This window comes from Mytilus trossulus, chromosome 7 (genome assembly GCF_036588685.1).
Source record: "Mytilus trossulus isolate FHL-02 chromosome 7, PNRI_Mtr1.1.1.hap1, whole genome shotgun sequence".
NCBI lineage: Eukaryota > Metazoa > Mollusca > Bivalvia > Mytilida > Mytilidae > Mytilus > Mytilus trossulus.
This window is the reverse complement of record NC_086379.1, coordinates 82,189,030-82,196,185: the sequence shown is the minus strand read 5'-3', so window position 1 is coordinate 82,196,185 and position 7,156 is coordinate 82,189,030. Positions and strand designations below refer to the sequence as shown.

Below are 7,156 nucleotides of genomic sequence, written 5' to 3'. Positions count from 1 at the left end.
TCAGATTTGCTCTAAATGCTTTGGTTTTTGAGTTATAAGCCAAAAACTGCATTTTACCCCTATGTTCTATTTTTAGCCGTGGCGGCCATCTTGGTTGGTTGACCGGGTCACGCCACACATTTTTTAAACTAGATACCCCAATGATGATTGTGGCCAAGTTTGGTTTGATTTGGCCCAGTAGTTTCAGAGGAGAAGATTTTTGTAAAAGTTAACGACGACGGACGACGACGACGACGACGGACGACGACGGACGACGACGGACGCCAAGTGATGAGAAAAGCTCACTTGGCCCTTCGGGCCAGGTGAGCTAAAAAACGAGACAAATGCTGTAACTATACGAGGAAAAAATTAGAATAGAAAGCTAACATCAGCATAGAAACGGACTGTTTAATAACAACTTCAATAGTCTGGGCTTGGTACAGTTAATTTAAGACAACTTGGTGGATGGAACCTGGTGTTATGGCCAGCCAAACGTACCGCTTATGGTTATATTTATAAATTTACTGTTAACAAATTTTTGAATTTTTTGAAATACTAAGGCTTTTCTACCTCAGGCATAGATTACCTTAGCTTTATTTGGCAACACTTTTAGGAATTTTGGTTCTCAATGCTCTTCAACTTCGTACTTTATTTGGCCTTTTAACCTTTTTGAATTCGAGGGTCATTGATGAGTCTTTTGTAGACGAAACGCGTCTGGCGTATATACTGTGGATTCATTAATATTCGTTGGATATCAATTTTCGTGGGTTTCGTGGGTATAGGGAAACAACGAATTTAAATGTTCAACGAAATGCAAATTTTCTAAAGAAATGCATGTGAACTTTGTCAAAACCACGAATTTAAATACCCACGAATATGCAAGTGTTCCTCTATCCACGAAAATTGGTACTCACGAAAATAAATGAATCCACAGTACTAAATTTAGTCCTGGTATCTATGATGAGTTTATGTATATGGCTGTGTTAAAACTATATCGCTTAAATGACACAGGAATACAGTATAATCATACGCAAGAACACCAAGCACCAAGAATCGCATAAACATATGATATAATAGTATATAACATCATGTAAACCGCAGTGTAAAAACACGCATCTTCCCTTTACAACAAACAGAACACAACAAACTATGACGCACATATCATCTCGAAATTTACAGAATTATAGGGAACGATATTGAAAAAAGTACTTCATTAATATAAGTTCAAAACAATAATCAGGAATATGAAGGCCTCGAAGGCTATTGTAAATTATTGTTGTGACGACGTTATCATTATTTGGACTAACGCAACAATTAATCCATGTAAATGCGAGTCAAATCGACTATGACAAAAGCGTAATATGTGAGATGTACCATAATCCATAAATCCAACTACTAACGATAAGACATGTCATTATATCCAACTGAACTCGAACATCATGACTTAATACATGATTGTTGGATGTACAATTACCGAGACACGTTGTATAGCAATGAATTTCACACTCGGAAAAACTGTCATTGTGTTCATATGTCTTTTTATTGCGTGAAACCATTTCAATTGATTTAATGGTTTAGCTAGCTTTAAATCCAGGTTTAATCCACCATTTTTATAAATAAGAAAATGCCTGTACCAAGTCATGTGTTTGATATTTTGATTTTGCCATTTGATTACGGACTTTCCGTTTTGAATTTTCCTCAGAGTTCAGGTTTTTTTTACTGATTTTGCTTTTATAGTGTTTCTTTCTTTGTTGTGTTGTTAAACTATTGTTTCAGAAAAGGGTGAAGTTTAAGTAACATAAAAACATTTAAATCCGTTGCAATTGTTTGCACTTGTCTAAGTCAGGAATGAAGACAGTGCGTGTATTCTCGGGTGTGTATAATTTTATAGTTTTCTAGAGAACATCCTGTCTACGTGTAATACAGATTGATGACATTATACAACATTTCTTTTGTTAAATGTGATAATAGGTATCTGTGTGACTGTCAATTCCCTATTTCACTACCACTAATTTTTCGACGAAAATAAATTAAAAAATAATTTATATGAAATTAAGAAGAAAAGTAGCAAATATAAACTTCAGTAATTACGCATTGAGTAAACATAATTTCAATATTGCATGAACAAATCCGTGAGAAAACGTATACATGTATGAATTAAGATGTGTTTAAAAAGACCCATTGGCTTTAGTTCACACAGAGACATATAATACAATGTGTTTTTCGAAATATTATGAGCTTGCATTCAGTTGTTTTTACGATTGTCGGTAAATTTATGGTTTCTCCTTTTCACGGATTTGACCTCGAATATAAAGGGATTAACCATATTGTAAGCGTAATGTACATGTTTCCCTTCTTTTTTTATTTACTTTTAGACTAGTTAAAATCTCCTTTTTAATTTGAAACAGACATGGACATGTGTGAATGTTTAAACATCATTTTGACTTGATTGTTAGTTAAAACTTTACTTTATACAAACTGCACGAAAATGTGTCTTCCTTTGTTGTTGATCAGGCTGATTTTATTGATGCTTGCTTAACGTCCAGTGGCAAATATTTCATTTTTTGTTGTTGTTGATCAGGTTGATTTAATTGATGGTTGCTTTACGTCCAGTGACAAATATTTCATATTTTTTTTACATATTGATGTGCGAGTGTATTACGTTCATTTTTTTCTGAACAGTATATGCAACATAATGTCTAACTCTCCACAAGAAACCAAATGATACAGACATCAACATTTTAAGGTGACCAAAAGGCTCTAAGCAATGCGTAAAATTCATATTGCACTGTCAACTATACAAGGTCTATTTAAGAAAAAGGTTTAACACATCAAACAAGAAAACTCACTGTCTTATTTTTGAACAAAATAAGAAAAAAATCCAAATATGATATATACAGCAACACACCAGTGAACTACAGGCTCCTTACTTTGGGAAAGCACATGCATAATAAAGGCATGATAATAGATGTAACCATAATCACGAGCGTACAATTTTATGTTCTTGTTTGTTGTTTTTTTCCCCACAGTAATCATATTAATAAAACCTATAAACAAATTAATGTGGTGTGTGTGGCGTTTGAATAAATCAAATTACATCTGTAAAAAAACACCTACATACATCCCAGTATTCTGAAATGAAAAGGACCAGCCAGAATGAGAATCAGAACATGTACATGTATTTATGTATACAATATATCTAGAATATCACTACACATTATTCCATCCTTTTTCAATAACTAAACCAAAATGTGAGAGAACAAAAACAATTCCAGGTATGAATAATATTTTTATTATCAATCATTTATTCATAATGTTACTGCATGTCAATAATAACTGAGAGTTTTATGATCATTTCCCTGCAACTGATCTGGTACAGTTCAACTATGCAAATTTCGGTATCTGTACAGCTAAGGATATATACATGTATCAGCGATGGTAACTTGTAATAAATTGCATACAGTGAAAGGGAGATGGCAAGATTCTTCATCTTTATTGTGTGTCTCATTCACTGCAAATATCTCAATTTCTTGTGCAATCAGTTTCTCTGTGCCTTTCACTGGTGCTAGAAAAAGAAACAGCATGACAATCAAATTTAAGCGTTCATATTTTTTCATTCTCTTTCCATCTTCAGTGTGGATTGAAACTGGAACAGATGTCTCCTCCATACTGGTACCAACAGCTGTGCATGGTCGAGGATTACTCTCTTTTTAACTCCATTTGTTAATTTCTACATCTTTTCCTCTTTGGCATTCTAAATTTTAAAAAAAAGATGGAGTTGAATAGACTATTTGTCTTACTTGTAAACTTTACTTCCTACATGTATGTCATACAACATTCTGCCGGTTTTTATTATGCTTAATCAGAGACATATATTGTATTATATGTCTCTGGCTAAATCTATTTTAAAATTCAATTTTGTCATGTTCGGACCTTTCAAGCTTGCTATAGGTACACATTTTTGATATGTTTGTCAATTGTTAAACGTGGTACCGTGAACATACAATGTAAGTTGCTGACATCAACGTTAACTTTATTTAGTCTCTGCTTCTACATATTTTTCTCATGAGGGTCTAGAAGGGGTTTACAAAAGCATAAAGGACTGAAAGTCACAGGACATAAAGTCACAAATTTAGTAGAACAAAAAGTCATAAGACAAAAAAAATCCCCAATAATCTTTTGATAATTGTTTGTATATATAAGAGAAATATCTTTAAAACATATATTCATATTAAAGTTACGAAATGTGTTATTATATTTGAAAAATGAAGATTTATTAAATTTTGATAATACAAAAGAAAGACTTATTGGCACCATGAAGCCATTTAAGTGCCAAACCAGTTTGACATTTTGTTTTTTGTAACAATTGTTTGATCATCTTTGATATGTTGTGATAATTTTTGTATACAAAGTTGGTTTGTATACAATAGTTCAAGAATAGAAATAAGTGTTTTTGTTCAAGGAAAATAATCAGAAAAAATGAATTGTGACTTTTTGGCACTGTCCTTCATTCATACAAAAGAGTATCGGAATAACTGCATATTTGAAATCAGAGAAGTAAGGACAAGAGGAAACATCTTATCAAAATATTAAGACTTGAGAATGATGGGGTGCTAAAATAAATAAAGAAAAGAGAATGATGGGGAAAATTTACAGAGAAAAGAGAAATAAATTGGGAATGTCTACATATCCATGGTAAGACAAATATATGCCCCGCTGATCTTATTTTAACAAGAAAACATTTGGAATAAATACAGGCTCATTAAAATGCATATTTATTCTATAATTTCTAAGTTTTATGAAAAAAAGGTAAGTCCCGCATAGCCGGGTTTGGGTATCAATGTGAACAAAATAAATCACCTTTGATGGTATTTTAAGAAAACACTATTTAATCAAAGTATACGAAAAAAGTATCATTTTAACAAGATAACAATCGGGAAAAGAATAACACTATGGAGTTGCATGTATAACCGTAAATTTCTAAGTTTTATGAAAAACAGGTAGTTCTCGCATAGCTGGATTTGAGTATTAATGTGAAAAATAAATAAATCACCTTTGATCGTATTTTATGAAAACACTATTTGATCAAAATAAACGATAATAGTATCATTTTAACGGGATAACAATCGGGAGTAGAATAACACTATAAAATTGGATATATTATCGTAAATTTCTAAGTTTTATGAAAATAAAATGGTGGGCCACACCGGATCTACAGCATTGAAAGAGGGGAAGCTGAATGGACCGAATTTAAATAGGTCTGCATTGGATTATTATCATCATCTCAGCACATTATAGGATAAACAAATCGGTGGAACTAGTTAGATGTATCTATTGAATATACTTACATGTTTTAGCTGTGAAAGCAATTGACATAAACGAGAAAAAAAATCTGTAAGCGTATCGTCTCTCTTTACAACAATGGCGGAATTTTCTCATCTCGATCCTCCTTCATCCCAGGTCACATCATAATCCCAAGCACTTCCGGTGGCCAAGTGATTTCCGTTTATTTCGGTATGTTCCGTAATTACGATCTTTCACGAGGTTCCAAAAATTTGATAGGATCCCATGCATCCATAAGACATGTCGAGTTAATTAACAGATACTTAAAGATTTTGCGGCATCGCACTATAAACGTTTGAAGTCTGCTTGTTGGAGTTCCTGTCAATATAATACTTCCATGCTAGAACCATGGAAGTATTATATTGACAGGAACTCCAACGAAAAATTAACACATTCGGATCCCAAGGATTTCTTTAACAAAATAAAAGCTTCCGACTCAGTTTGTCAAGTACGTGATAACTCCTTTGTGGGGTATCTGCGATGCCGCTGTCGCCTGTAAAGTTTACAGAAACTGATCTTATCACGTGATCTGTTATCGAAGGGCTTGTCTACCTACCAATGTAAATAAACACGGAAACTCCTGGGGCTTTTTGCGAATCGCTACATGGGCAACGACACCTGTTTCTGTTCAATAAATAAAAACTACAGCTGAAACAATCTAAAAAATCGGTCCATATTTCACAGAATGACAAAAGAAAATTAACTATATTTGGAAAGAAGTTAAGATTATTTTTAGTTTTGTTAGATATATTTTTATCATTATAACTAGAAAATCGGAAAATATCGTGTTATAAAAATTAAATGAGTCTGTAGTAGAGTGTTAGCAGAAAATAATGTGATGCGCGTGAAGTGTGCCAGATGGCGCCAGATAACTTAAATTTCAAGTAAAAGACCGTAAACTCTTATCGAGTGTAACGCAAAGATATATGGGTTTCTCTATCGTAAAATATCGTAAAATGATATTAACTTACTTATCAAATATATTTTAAAGACTAAAAGATGTTAATAATTACACACATGTGATGTCCTCTATATAGCAATATCAGGTTACGAGTCAATCAGATTAATTTTTACACCTTTTATGATAATTCGTTGTAAACAAATCTTAACATTCAGTTATTTCAACCTAGTCCGAGAATAATCTGATGTTTGACAGATTTATTTTTACGGATGGCTTTAAATATTTCTGAATGCATTTAAAGAACGATCACTATAATTGGGTATGAGCAGTTATTTTTTTTATCATGGAAATCACATTTGAATTTATTGGTGTTTTTTTTAAAAAGCTAAATAGTTCCGAAATATCAATAATTATTACTGATAACTTTTCCGTTTGTTTTACATGAAAATTTTATGATTATCAAGCTTAAAATATACAGTTACGCGTGATTAGCCAACGACCCTCTTATGAATAAAAAATCCTACTATTTTAATATTCATTGTTACATTTGTACTTATACTTAAATGTGTAATGCTTCTGAGTATTTTTACTATATTTTTTTTCTATGTGTTGAAAACCGTCGCCAGAATTTCGTTTCATTTCTTTTTTATTTGTTTTTAAGCAGCAAAACCAGTAAATATTGACATATTTGTCATTCACACTGTCAGTTAATGTCATTTCCTTGACAATTAAGTACACATCCGTTTATTTCGGTATGTTCCGTAATTACGATCTTTCACGAGGTTCCAAAAATTTGATAGGATCCCATGCATCCATAAGACATGTCGAGTTAATTAACAGATACTTAAAGATTTTGCGGCATCGCACTATAAACGTTTGAAGTCTGCTTGTTGGAGTTCCTGTCAATATAATACTTCCATGCTAGAACTAAGC

The 7,156-nt window shown here is 32.4% G+C and overlaps 1 long non-coding RNA gene across 1 annotated transcript; it reads right to left on the bottom strand.

Moving 5' to 3' along the window:
* Positions 1 to 3,259: 3,259 nt before the first annotated feature.
* LOC134725984 (uncharacterized) lies at positions 3,260 to 5,476 on the bottom strand. The gene is made up of 2 exons (XR_010108616.1): positions 5,328 to 5,476; positions 3,260 to 3,733 (listed from the first exon to the last, which is right to left on the bottom strand). It is a non-coding gene; the product is annotated as an uncharacterized LOC134725984 (long non-coding RNA).
* Positions 5,477 to 7,156: the final 1,680 nt, after the last annotated feature.